General features: G+C 51.5%; 1 protein-coding gene across 1 annotated transcript in view; it reads left to right on the top strand.

Moving 5' to 3' along the window:
- The first annotated feature begins 3,479 nt into the window (after window positions 1–3,479).
- The window catches only part of POR (cytochrome p450 oxidoreductase), a 63,372-nt gene continuing 56,183 nt past the window's right edge, over window positions 3,480–10,668 (top strand). Inside the window, exon 1 of the mRNA XM_055410079.2 lies at window positions 3,480–3,499. The gene's annotated coding sequence lies outside the window, so the exon portion shown is untranslated. The remainder of the gene's footprint in view (window positions 3,500–10,668) is intronic.

The raw sequence follows: 10,668 nt of genomic DNA, 5'->3' as shown, positions 1-10,668 counted from the left end.
CAGGCTGGCCTTCCAAGATCATTGTGAATCCCAGGGCCACCATTAATAGATCTACCTGCCTGGAGAGGTCCTGGGAGGCTGGGGCAGCAACCCCCTGCATGGGCTCCTGGACTGGGCTCTCCCAGCTTTGCACTTGGCCAGTCAGGCCCTAGGCTATGCTGAGGGCCTGCTGTGTGCTCAGTGTTGACTGAGAAAAAAACAAAAACACACAACCTAAGAGTTCTAAGTCTCAGTTTTTATTCAGAGACCTTACTGAGGACTATAGCCTGGGAAACAGTCTCTCAATAGCTCTGAGGGTACTACTCTGAAGAGGTTCCAGCATAGAGAAGACAGGATATATGTATAATATGATTTTTGGCTGCAGAATACAGGCAATCCAGTATCTCTCTCAGTAGAAGGTCACTGCTAGGTACAAGGTACAGATATCTCAGTTAAAGATTTTAGTGTTGTTGTTTTTTTTTTTCTATGTATGGGAAAGTGCAAGAATCTGGGTCTATTATAATTCTTCTTGAGATATATCTAACTGTTTAAGGGGCCTGTTTTTATCAAAGCACAGAGTGCTTTGTCCTGTTCTTGGTCTTAAATTCCTTTCAGGGTATATAAGTCACTAACTATAGTGGCTGATGACTTGATCCTTGTAGAACTGGATGATGGTCAGCATTCTTTGATGGACATCAGGTGGGATGTGGATCCACTCAGAACCTGGTTCTGGTCCAGGCTTGCCACTGACAACCTATATAATCTTCAGCAAGTCACACCAACTCATGGGGCCTCAGTTTCTCCCTCTGTAAAATGGGATGATAACCACCTCCTGGGGGTGGTTGCAACAGTGAAAATTTTCCTTATGTAAAAACACTCTGTAAGCTATAAAGAGAGGTGGATGAAGGCATAGGCCATGTGGGCTGGGGGACATCCCTCCCAGTGATGATAATAATTTCCCCCAACTCTGGGAAAGATAGGTACAAAAATAAGATCTTGATGATCTAGGTCTCAGTATTATCTGTAGCTGTATAGCAAATTACTCCCAGATCTAGCAGCTTAAAATAACAAATATTTATCATCTCACAGGTTTTGTGGGTCAGAAATTTGGGAGCAACTTCATGGGGTGGTCCTGCTCAAGGCTTCTCTATTTTTTTTTTGGTCACATGGCATGCAGGATCTTAGTTCCTCAACCAGGGATCAAAAGCCCCCTGCAGTGGAAGTAGAATTTTAACTAATGAACCACCAGAGAAGTCCCTCAAAGCTTCCGTTGAAGTTACAACCAAGGCATCATCTGATGGCTTGACTGGGATTGGAAGATCTGTTTCCATGGTTACCCACTGATATGGCTGTTGGCAGGAGAGCCCAGTGCCTTGCTGGCTGTTGACAGAAGGCCCCCTCCTGTAGCACATAGATCTCTTCACGAGGCTGCTTGAATGTATCCAATGTGCCAGCTGGCTGGCTTTCCCCCACAGTTGGTGATGCAAGAGAGAGTAAGGCAGAAGTTACGATGGCTTTTGATCTAGTTTTTGGGAGTCACATATCATCCTTTCTGCCTATGCTAGTGGTCATGTTGGTCAGTCTCCTGATACAGTGTGAAAGGAGACTACACATGGCATGACTATCAGGGCAGGGCAGGTCACAGAATCGTTGGGGGCCATCCTGGAGACTGGCTACCACAGTTCTCTCCTCCAAGACTTATACAGTCACCCCTCCTCCCTCACAACCCAGGGATCCAGCCATCACGTTTCCCTCCCTCCACTCTTACTCTCTCCTTCAGCCCCCAAGGCCCAAGTTTGGGCCTCTAGAATGCCTCTTTCACCAGTTACCCCATTTCACCCCCCTGTGCCCACCCAGGCAAGATCTTGGTCATGTCTCTCCTGAAGACCCAGGCTCTTCTAATCCAAGATGTACATATTGCATAAAACTTTCATTGGCTCCCCAGCGTACACAGACTCCTGTGTATGCTTCTGGGAACAACTCCTGGGTGAGGTGTTCAGTCTCTGCTCACCACTCCTCCATGGGCCTAATTTGAGCCTCACCGATGTTCTCTAAGCAAAGTTATACCCCTTCATTGACCTTGTTAACTCTGCCTGGAAGACATTCTTTTCATCTGTCTGTAAAACTCTTAGGCATCCTTCAAAGCCCATCTCCCAGAACCCTTCTCTTACTGCCCAGGACAGTCAGTTTGTCCCTCTCCAGATACTCTCAGCCTCTGCTCACAACCTTGTAACCATCTAATTACCTGCCAGCCCCTCTTGACAACTGTGAGCTTCCCCAGGGCAAGCACAGAGCCTGGCTCATCTTAGGGTCCTCAGAACAAAACCCAGAGCTGGGTGCATCTGCAGGTAGGAGCTAGAGAGAAGGTCAGGCCAGATACATTTAGCTGTGAGTGGGGGGAAAAACCCAAATCAAACTGGCTTAGTGAATGAGGACCTTCATTATCTCACACAGAAAGAAGTCCAGAAGCAGGTGGGCAATCGGCATGGTGTGACCCGCGGTTCAGGAACCATTACTGGCTTTGTCCTCTGACCAGTTCTCCTCGTGGCTACATGAGGGCTACAAGAGTTCCCATGTCACCAGTGGCCATGACAACATCCGCAGTCATAGAGACACCATGTCCTCTAAGATCTTTCTCTTGGGAGTCCCCTCTGTGCAGCCCCTCAGAAGACTTCCCCTCCTTGTTTCCTTGACCAGAACCAGGTCATGTGTCACTCCTAAGCCAGGTGCCATGGGGGAGACTGTCTGGGCACAGAGGCTCTTGGGAGGCAACCTTCCAGACTGGAAGGGAGTCACAGCCTGATCGTGAGAGCACGTGTATATTTACAGATGGAGCTGGGAAATGAGAGAGACTTCGGCGTGTCTAGAGCAAGCAAGGTGAGATGTGAGGAAATAAGTTTTCTAAGGATAGGTTTCCAGACCCCTTGCCCACTGCGGCCATCTTTCCATTCATTCATTCAAATAGTGACTGAGTAGCTACGTGCTAGGTTCTGCGTCAGTCCTATGAAGTACGTATTATTATTTACATCTCAGGGTGAAGAAACTGGAACACAGGTGGAATAACTTGTTCAAGCTCCCAGAGTAGGTGGGAACAGTCATATCTGTGTGGCTCGCGATGCAAAGTTCTGAGTCACCCCAAGAGAGGACCATAGGGAATAAGGGCGGGTTGCAGGTCCTGAACTGGTCTCACTCACCTGGGCCCTGACCAGCCCCACAGGAACGCTGGGCTTGGCTGGATGGGGCATCTGTGCTGTTTTGTGAGGGATGAGGGTCTTGGCTAAGGCACAAACCATTTTGGAACCAGCTCTGCTTCCAGCGCTTGGCAGGAGCACTTGGGGTGGGGATGTTTCTTAGATATAGGTACCCCAGGCTCCTCCCCTAATCCCTCACACCACACCTCTCCACTCCATAAAAGGCCACCGTGGGTCTCAGGCCCTGGGAAGGCAGGACGGTGCCTCAGCCCAGGAGCTGCCCTGGCTGGTTGGCCCTGTCCAGGGCACCCACACCTGCAGCTGTCCAGGTGGGTGTCTTCTCAGCATGGGGCAGGGTGGGAGGAAGGGGGAGGGGGCCAGAGGCTAAGCACTGCAGGTGGCAGCCTTGCTGTCCCACCCTTCCTCGGCCCTCCTGGGAAGCCAGGTTCAGGGCAAGGAGGGCAGAGAGCAGGCTGCCTGTCCCTGGCAGGTCAACCGGAACCGAAACTAAGGGTAGCTGAAGGCAGGGTGGCTGAAACCAAGCCTCGGTGAGGAGGCGGAGTAGCTGGTTGGGGTCTGTCCTGTCCCAGACTGCGTGGGGCGGGGAACGGCGTGAGAAGGGAAGGGAAGAGGAAGGAGCTGGGGCAGGACTTGTCCCCAGTCTGTGCCCAGGCCTGGTGGTACAGCAGGGGAAGTCCTGGATAGGGCCACTGAGGCAAGGGCTCTAGTCCCGTCCCTGCCATTCATTTACTGTGTGATGTTGGACAAGTGCTGTGACCTCTCTGGTCTGAGTTTTCTCACCTGTACAATAAGGAGGTGGCCTGGGATGATCTTAAAGACTCCTCTGGGCCGACCATCTCGGCTTTCGGTTTGTGGTGGGACTGGATGTGGGTGTCCCACCCTCTTCCACCTTCCACCCCACCTGCTCTCACCTTCATCCCCTCCTGCAGCCACTTTCGACTTCTGGCCTTGGGGCCCCAAGCCAAGGACTGACGACTTTGGATAAATTTTCAGGGCCTGGTGGGGGCCCAGGTCTTCACGGGCATCGTCCTTCTTCCCTAGGGCATCCCAGGCAGGCATTTTTATTAGAGGGAAGGATTGCAGAATGCCCTCGTGACTGGGGAGGTGCAGGTCAGAACTGTGAAGGGTGTGGGGCTGAGTCCCTGGAGAACCAGCCCTAATTTCTCTAGCTCTGTGCTTCTGGGACCCCCTGCAGAGTGATAATGTGTGCGCTTGCCTGATCCCTGGCCTCCTGAAGGGACCTCTTTGGCATGCATGGTGCCCAGGGATTCCTCTGCCTAAGGGTTTGGAAGTCACAGCTCTGGAAGACCCAGGAAGGGGTGGGGGATGAGAACAAGCTTCATTTGCAAGCAGCACTACAGAGGTGGATGGGGTTCATCTTGCAGCTTGGGAAGCTCCTGAACTCTCAGGATGGTAGGCACCAGCAGCCTCTGCAACGGGGAACTCCCAGGCACTCAGCTTAGGCCAGGAGCTGGGGTGTCCTCTGGAGACCTTCTAAAAAGGGGAGGAGGAGGACTACCTTGGCAGCTCAGTGGTTAAGACTTCGCGTCCCAGTGTAGGGGGTGCAGGTGCGATTCCTGATCAGGGAACGAAGATCCCACAAGCGGGTGCGCTCCTGCCTGCTTAGCAGCTGTCGTGCCCAACTCTCTGTGACCCCATGGACTGCAGCCTGCCAGGCTCTTCTTCTGTCCATTGGATTTCCTAGGCAAGAATACTGGACTGGGTTGCCATGCCCTCCTCCAGAGGATCTTCTCAACCCAGGGATCGAACCCATATCTCCTGCATTGGCAGGTATGTTCTTTACCACTGAGCCACCGAGCTCCCACATGCCCTGAGCCAAAAAATCAAAATGTAAAACAAGCAAGACTGTAACAAATTCAATAAAGGCTTAAAAAAAATGGTCCACATCAGAAAATATTAAAATAAATAAAAAACAAAAAGGGAGAGGAGAAGGAGACACCCTCTGCAAAGCAGGGTTGGTGGTCAAGGGGCTGCAGGCTGGCTGGGCAGCCCAAGGCAAGGCAGGAGTTTCTAGCGCTCCTTCTCCTGCTAAACCCTCATCCCTCTTGAAAAAGATGTTCTGGGGGAATGAGACCAGAGTTGTTTTAATTTCCTGAGCTACCACAACCTTTTCTCTTGGCAGAGCCAGAGTTGCCAAAACGATTAAAACAATCCTGTTATTGTCCTTATGGATCTGCACAAGCATTTCCTCTCTGGTAGGAAGAGAGCTAGTCCCCTGAATCTACTGGTTCTATTGGTTTGGTCCTGGAGCTCCTGTTGAGGCCTCCCCAGGGCAGAATGCTAATCTGGGTTGCCCAATTGGCCCTCTCCCCACAATGGGAATAATCAACCAGCTCCCCTCATGCCCAAGCTGCAAGCATTCATCTCTAGCGATCAGAGGACTCACTAACATCTCAGCTGATGGTTTTGCCTTCCTTTAGCTCATTTCTCAAACCAACTTTGGATGGGGGATAGGATGAGAAACTGAAGCCCAGAGGCAGAGGCAGATTTCCACAAAACTCAAGTCACTTAAGCTTCAAGATTCCCATTTGCTGAAACAATAAAGTATGTGAAAACGATCACTGAAGACACGCTGAGTTTTACCTTTTCTGTCATTACAAACCATCCATCTGTGACTGTATTCAACAAAATGAAACAAGTTCTGGGAAATTGTATTTGCAATATTGTGCTCTTTTTCTTGAAGGGGGCTCCTGTGAAAACCGCTGTGGTCCTGCCAGGGTCTCTTGGGCAAGAAGTGGTAAGACAGAGCATCCAAGTCAGTGACCTTTCCCTCTACCACCTCTGATTCTTCTGCCTGTCCCTTTCTACTCCCACCTCATCTTGTTGTTCTTACTGTCTTCAAGGTAAAGGGTTGATATAGTCTACCTGCTTTGCTTAATCTGCCAATGTGGGTGGTAGATTTATGGGAAATAGTTGGCAGGGATCGTCTTACTTTAAAAATAAGCCTGTAATCTCTGTTACGGGGGATTAGACTAACTCATATTGTAAAAGGTGGATATTTCACGGGGATGAATGTCAGCTCATTTAAAGGGAACTTAAGCCCGTCAGAGATTTCATAGGTGGATGGGTTCCCTGAAAAGGCAGGAAGCGCCCAGTCACGGGATGTGGGCAAAGAAAGGCTGGAGGCCATTGGTTGCCGAAGAGGCGATTCCAACTTTGGGGAGAGGGTGCTCAGGCAGATGCAGTGTAAGAGGGGACCCTGAGAGCCTGCAGGGGCAAAAGCGTGGAAAGAGACCAACCAAGCGTGCAGGTGAGTGGACATAGGAGAGGAGGTCTCAGGATTGGGGGTCCGGTCTAGAGGCCTAGATGATCTCGGCTATGAGGGCATCAGGGTATTATGTCAGTTCGGTGTCCCGACGTTTGGGGCGGATGGTTGTCGCCAGGGCTGCTGCTGCTCTTTCTGGCCCTACTCCCAGCTCTTCTTCCCTCTGCTGTGATTCCCCATTTCCACCTGCGTTGTCATTCGGCCATGACCCTGCTGGACAGAGAATAGGGTACCTCTCTGTTTCCCCAGCCAGGATCCAGGAAAAGAATATCTGCTCGTTACCTTATCACAGGCGCTGCAGAGGTAGAATTTGACACTGGAAGGGACCCGAGAACCCAGCCTCTTCACAAGCTGTCAGCTAGTCTGCACACAGAGCAGGGCAGAGCCTCTGTTCTTTCATCTATGGCGTGGGAATAATAATTCCCAGTTCTTGGGAAGGGGTGAGGTTTTAATTAGATCTCCGGTTCTCAAACTCCAGCCTCCATCACCATCACAGGGAGGGGGCTTTTGTTAAAACCCAGATTTCAGGACCCCTTCTACCTACCCTAGAATTTCTGATTCAGTAGACCTTGAAAGAAGCCTGAAAGGTGGTATTTCAAACCAATTCAAAGGTAACGGGAAAGCTCCTGGTTTGAGGGCCAACACTTTGAGAGTCACTGAACCAGACCAAGAGGTTCTATATCTTGGCCAGGACACCGCCAGCCCCACAAAGTCAGGGACCAGCTCTAAATCACTCCCATTTCTGCTTTGTGACCGCTCAGCACAGGCACAAGGCAGATGCTCTCAGCAAGAGCTGTCCGAACTGAATGTTAATACAAACCAAGCAGGCTCCTCCTCAGAGGCTCTTTTTCAGTGGCTGGCACTGGGCTCTGGTTGCCATGGCGACAGCTGGAGCAGAAGCCAGGAGATAACGTAAACACCGGGCTTTTTGCAATCTTGAGGAGGGCAGGCAAAGGTCTTCTACCAGCTGCACATGGGCAAAAATGTGGAGGGAGGCGGGGAAGCTGGGGCTTTCGAAACCTCCCGTTAGAGAGACACCCTCCCATCTGCTCGGCAGCTGGCCCCAAACTGGGAAGGATTTAAACTTTGGTTGCATAACACAGAAAGGAACAAAGGGAAGGGGGCTGGGGGAGAGGCTGTCTGTAGGAAACCGGAAAGAGGAGGGAATCCTGGTCCCTGAGAACCAATATATACACTAGGCGACTTAATCCATTAGCCCATTTCGTCCTCACCCGAGCCCCAAGGGGCCGCCTTTACAAGGATCCACGGAACCCGTCCAAGGTTACACAGCTGTCTGGACCTTGGTGTTAATCCAGATTGGAAACCTGATCTGCTGTTGCTAAAGACCAAGTTTGTTCTTTGATTTCAGGGCTGCCTCTTTGCTGAACTTTGGACGTGGTTTAGAGAACCTAGGAGTGTGGGGGTGGCAGGGAGGCTGTGAGAAAGGTTTGGGGAAATTTTAATACCCCTGGGAGCCAGGCTGGTCATCATCCTGGCTTCTCCCTTCAAAACAACTGTCCCTTCCTCCTTTATCTGCTTTTGTGTTCGGATCTACCTGAGTTGTTCTGTGCAATGGACACACTATCCCCCACGCTGTTCTGGTCACGTTAACCCCATATAGCAGTGGGTTTTGTATTACAACGTGGAAAAAAGTGAAGCTTATTTAAAATGTCAGTTTCTGCCTAGCCTCCAGGGATTCTGATATGATGACTGCGGGTGGGGATGCCCTAGGAACTGACAGTTTTAATAGGCCCATGACGATTCTGATGTAGGGGACTGATGCCCTTTGAGACATCCAGCCAGGGCCTCCGCTGTCTTCTGTACCTACATGGTCCATCTGGAAGCCCCCAGTTTCAGTGACTTCTCATTCTAGCTCCCTAGCTGCCTCTGCGTTCCTCTCCTCCTAGCTGTTTTCCAGGAAAAATTCATGTTGTTGCCAAACTCTGGCTTCAGACTGCATGTCCACAGTTGTCCCCAGCTGGTCAGCTCATCCTGCAGCCAACAGGTCCCCACACACCCAACTGGCTTAGTAAACCCCACAGCTGAAGCCTCCGATCTATTTTCTAAAGATCTGGCTCCTGAGCAGCCAGAGAGCCTTTGGTCAGGCTGAGCCAGCTGCCCGTGGCATCAGAAGGAACTACGATATCTGATATCTGCCCTTTGTAAAAGAGGTTTGGGCAGAGGATCATCCCATTAACAAGAGAAAGATCAGATTTGGGGGATGAACCAATCAGACAGGGCTGCTTCATTTCCCTGCCTTAGTTTTCCCATCTGTAAAATGGGGGCAAGACCAAGTGCTCATCAGAGACTTTCAGAAAGTTTAGAGTCCCCCCAGGCAAGAGTTTGGGCAGGAGGTTTGGCCAGGGGCTTAGGGGCTTAGCCTGAAGAATTGGGGCTTCAGGCTCCTTCTCCTGCTCCTCTTTGATGATAGGGCTCACCTGTGTCCTTGCCTTCTGCCCTGATGTCACAGATCCATCCTTTGAGCATCATAACAAACCTCAGAACACCTGGGCAAAGGGGGCGGGACAGGGTTTTTCCTCCCCATTTTGTTGAGAAGGAAACTGATTTCTTATCTAAGGAGGCCAGGCATCTGGTGAGCAGCCAAAGCAGAATTTGGCTCCTAATCTCGGGGTGGAGGGTCTGTGTGTGTGTGCGCACGTGTGTGGGCTTAGTCGCTCAGTCCGACTCTGCGACCCCATGGACTGCAGCCTGCCAGGCTCCTCTGTCCATGGGGATTCTCCAGACAAGAACACTAGAGTGGGTTGCATGCCCTCCTCCAGGGGATCTTCCCAACCCAGGGACTGAACCTGTGTCTCCTGCATTGCAGGCAGGTTCTTTACTGCTGAGCCACCAGGGAAGCCTGTACATCTGTGCTTTGGTGACTGCCTCATCCCTGGCCCTGTAGGTAGACAGGGCAGCTCCTTTGAACGTGCCTGGCGCGAGCTCCTGCTCAAGAAACTCCTTTCCTTCCTGTAAAGCAGGAACTTGGAGCTAGTCTAAGACTGCGCCCACGAAGGAGGAAGCTGGAGTCAGAGAGAGCATGGGGGAGTCGGGCCGACTGAACCCTCCGAGGCAGGCGCTGCCCTGGGAGAGGATGAGGGGAGCCCGCACCAGTGTGGAGATGGTACCACTCTGAAGCAAGGCTGGGAGAGTCTGCCCTGGGGGAGGGTGGCTCCCAGGGTTGGGGTGAAGCTGGGTGGATTTAGATGCGCTTGACACACTCACTGGGGCTTCCCCAGTGGCTCAGCAGTAAAGAATCTGCCTGCAATGCAGGAGACGCAGGTTCCATCCCTGGGTCGGGAAGATCCCCTGGAGGAAGGCATGGCAACCCACTCCAGTATTCTTGCCTGGAGAATCCCATGGACAGAGGAGCCTGGCGGGCTACAGTCCGTGGGGTCCCAGAGAGTCAGACATGACTGAGCATGCACGCACGCACGATACACTCATTGGTGGGCACAAGGCCCAGGTCACTTACTAGTTGTGGGAGCCTGGGGAGCTTGGGATAGTCCTTTCACCTCTCTGAATCTCTGTTCACTCATCTGTCCAGTGGGGATCATAGTGGACACTTGAGATTTGTGGTGACAGCGCTTAGGATCTTGTTGGTGCTCACTAAATAGGAATTAGCTCCTCCTTCCATCTCGTAGCAAGTGGGAGCCCACTGCAAGGGCTCAGCAAACGTTTGGGTCTGTAGAGCAAGGAAAGGCTTCAAGGGATCAGACTGATCAGAGGGTACGAATACAAGGTACAGCCCTTGGCTTTGTGGGATGTAAAAGTTTCTGTTGCAAGGACTTCCCTGGTGGTCCAGTAGCTAAGACTCTGTGCTCCCAAGGTTGGGGGTCTGGATTCAATCCCTGATCAGGGAAATAGACCCCACATGCTGCAACTAAGACCCAGCACAACCAAATAAATATATTTATTTAAATGCTTCTGTTGCAAAGAGAAGCTTTGCTTTAAGGGCCAGTTTCTGCCCCCTCCCCCCCAGCCCCTAGGCTGTCTGTCTATTGTAGGTGCCTGGAGTTTTCAGGCTGTTCACATTCAGAAGAAACTTGGGTTGCAGAGTGTGGGACAGCACTGCCCACAGCAGAGAAAGGCCCACTATACTAACGGTCCCTGTCTCTCTCTTAGACTAAGATCACACCTTCCTGATGAGTCCTTGATGTGGTGGTACCCACACCTTCACCTGGACAAATC

This window comes from Moschus berezovskii, chromosome 27 (genome assembly GCF_049115385.1).
Source record: "Moschus berezovskii isolate FMDL1 chromosome 27, NW_MosBer_1.0, whole genome shotgun sequence".
Lineage (NCBI taxonomy): Eukaryota > Metazoa > Chordata > Mammalia > Artiodactyla > Moschidae > Moschus > Moschus berezovskii.
The sequence above is the reverse complement of the archived record's forward strand: the minus strand, read 5'-3'. Positions and strand labels throughout refer to the sequence as shown.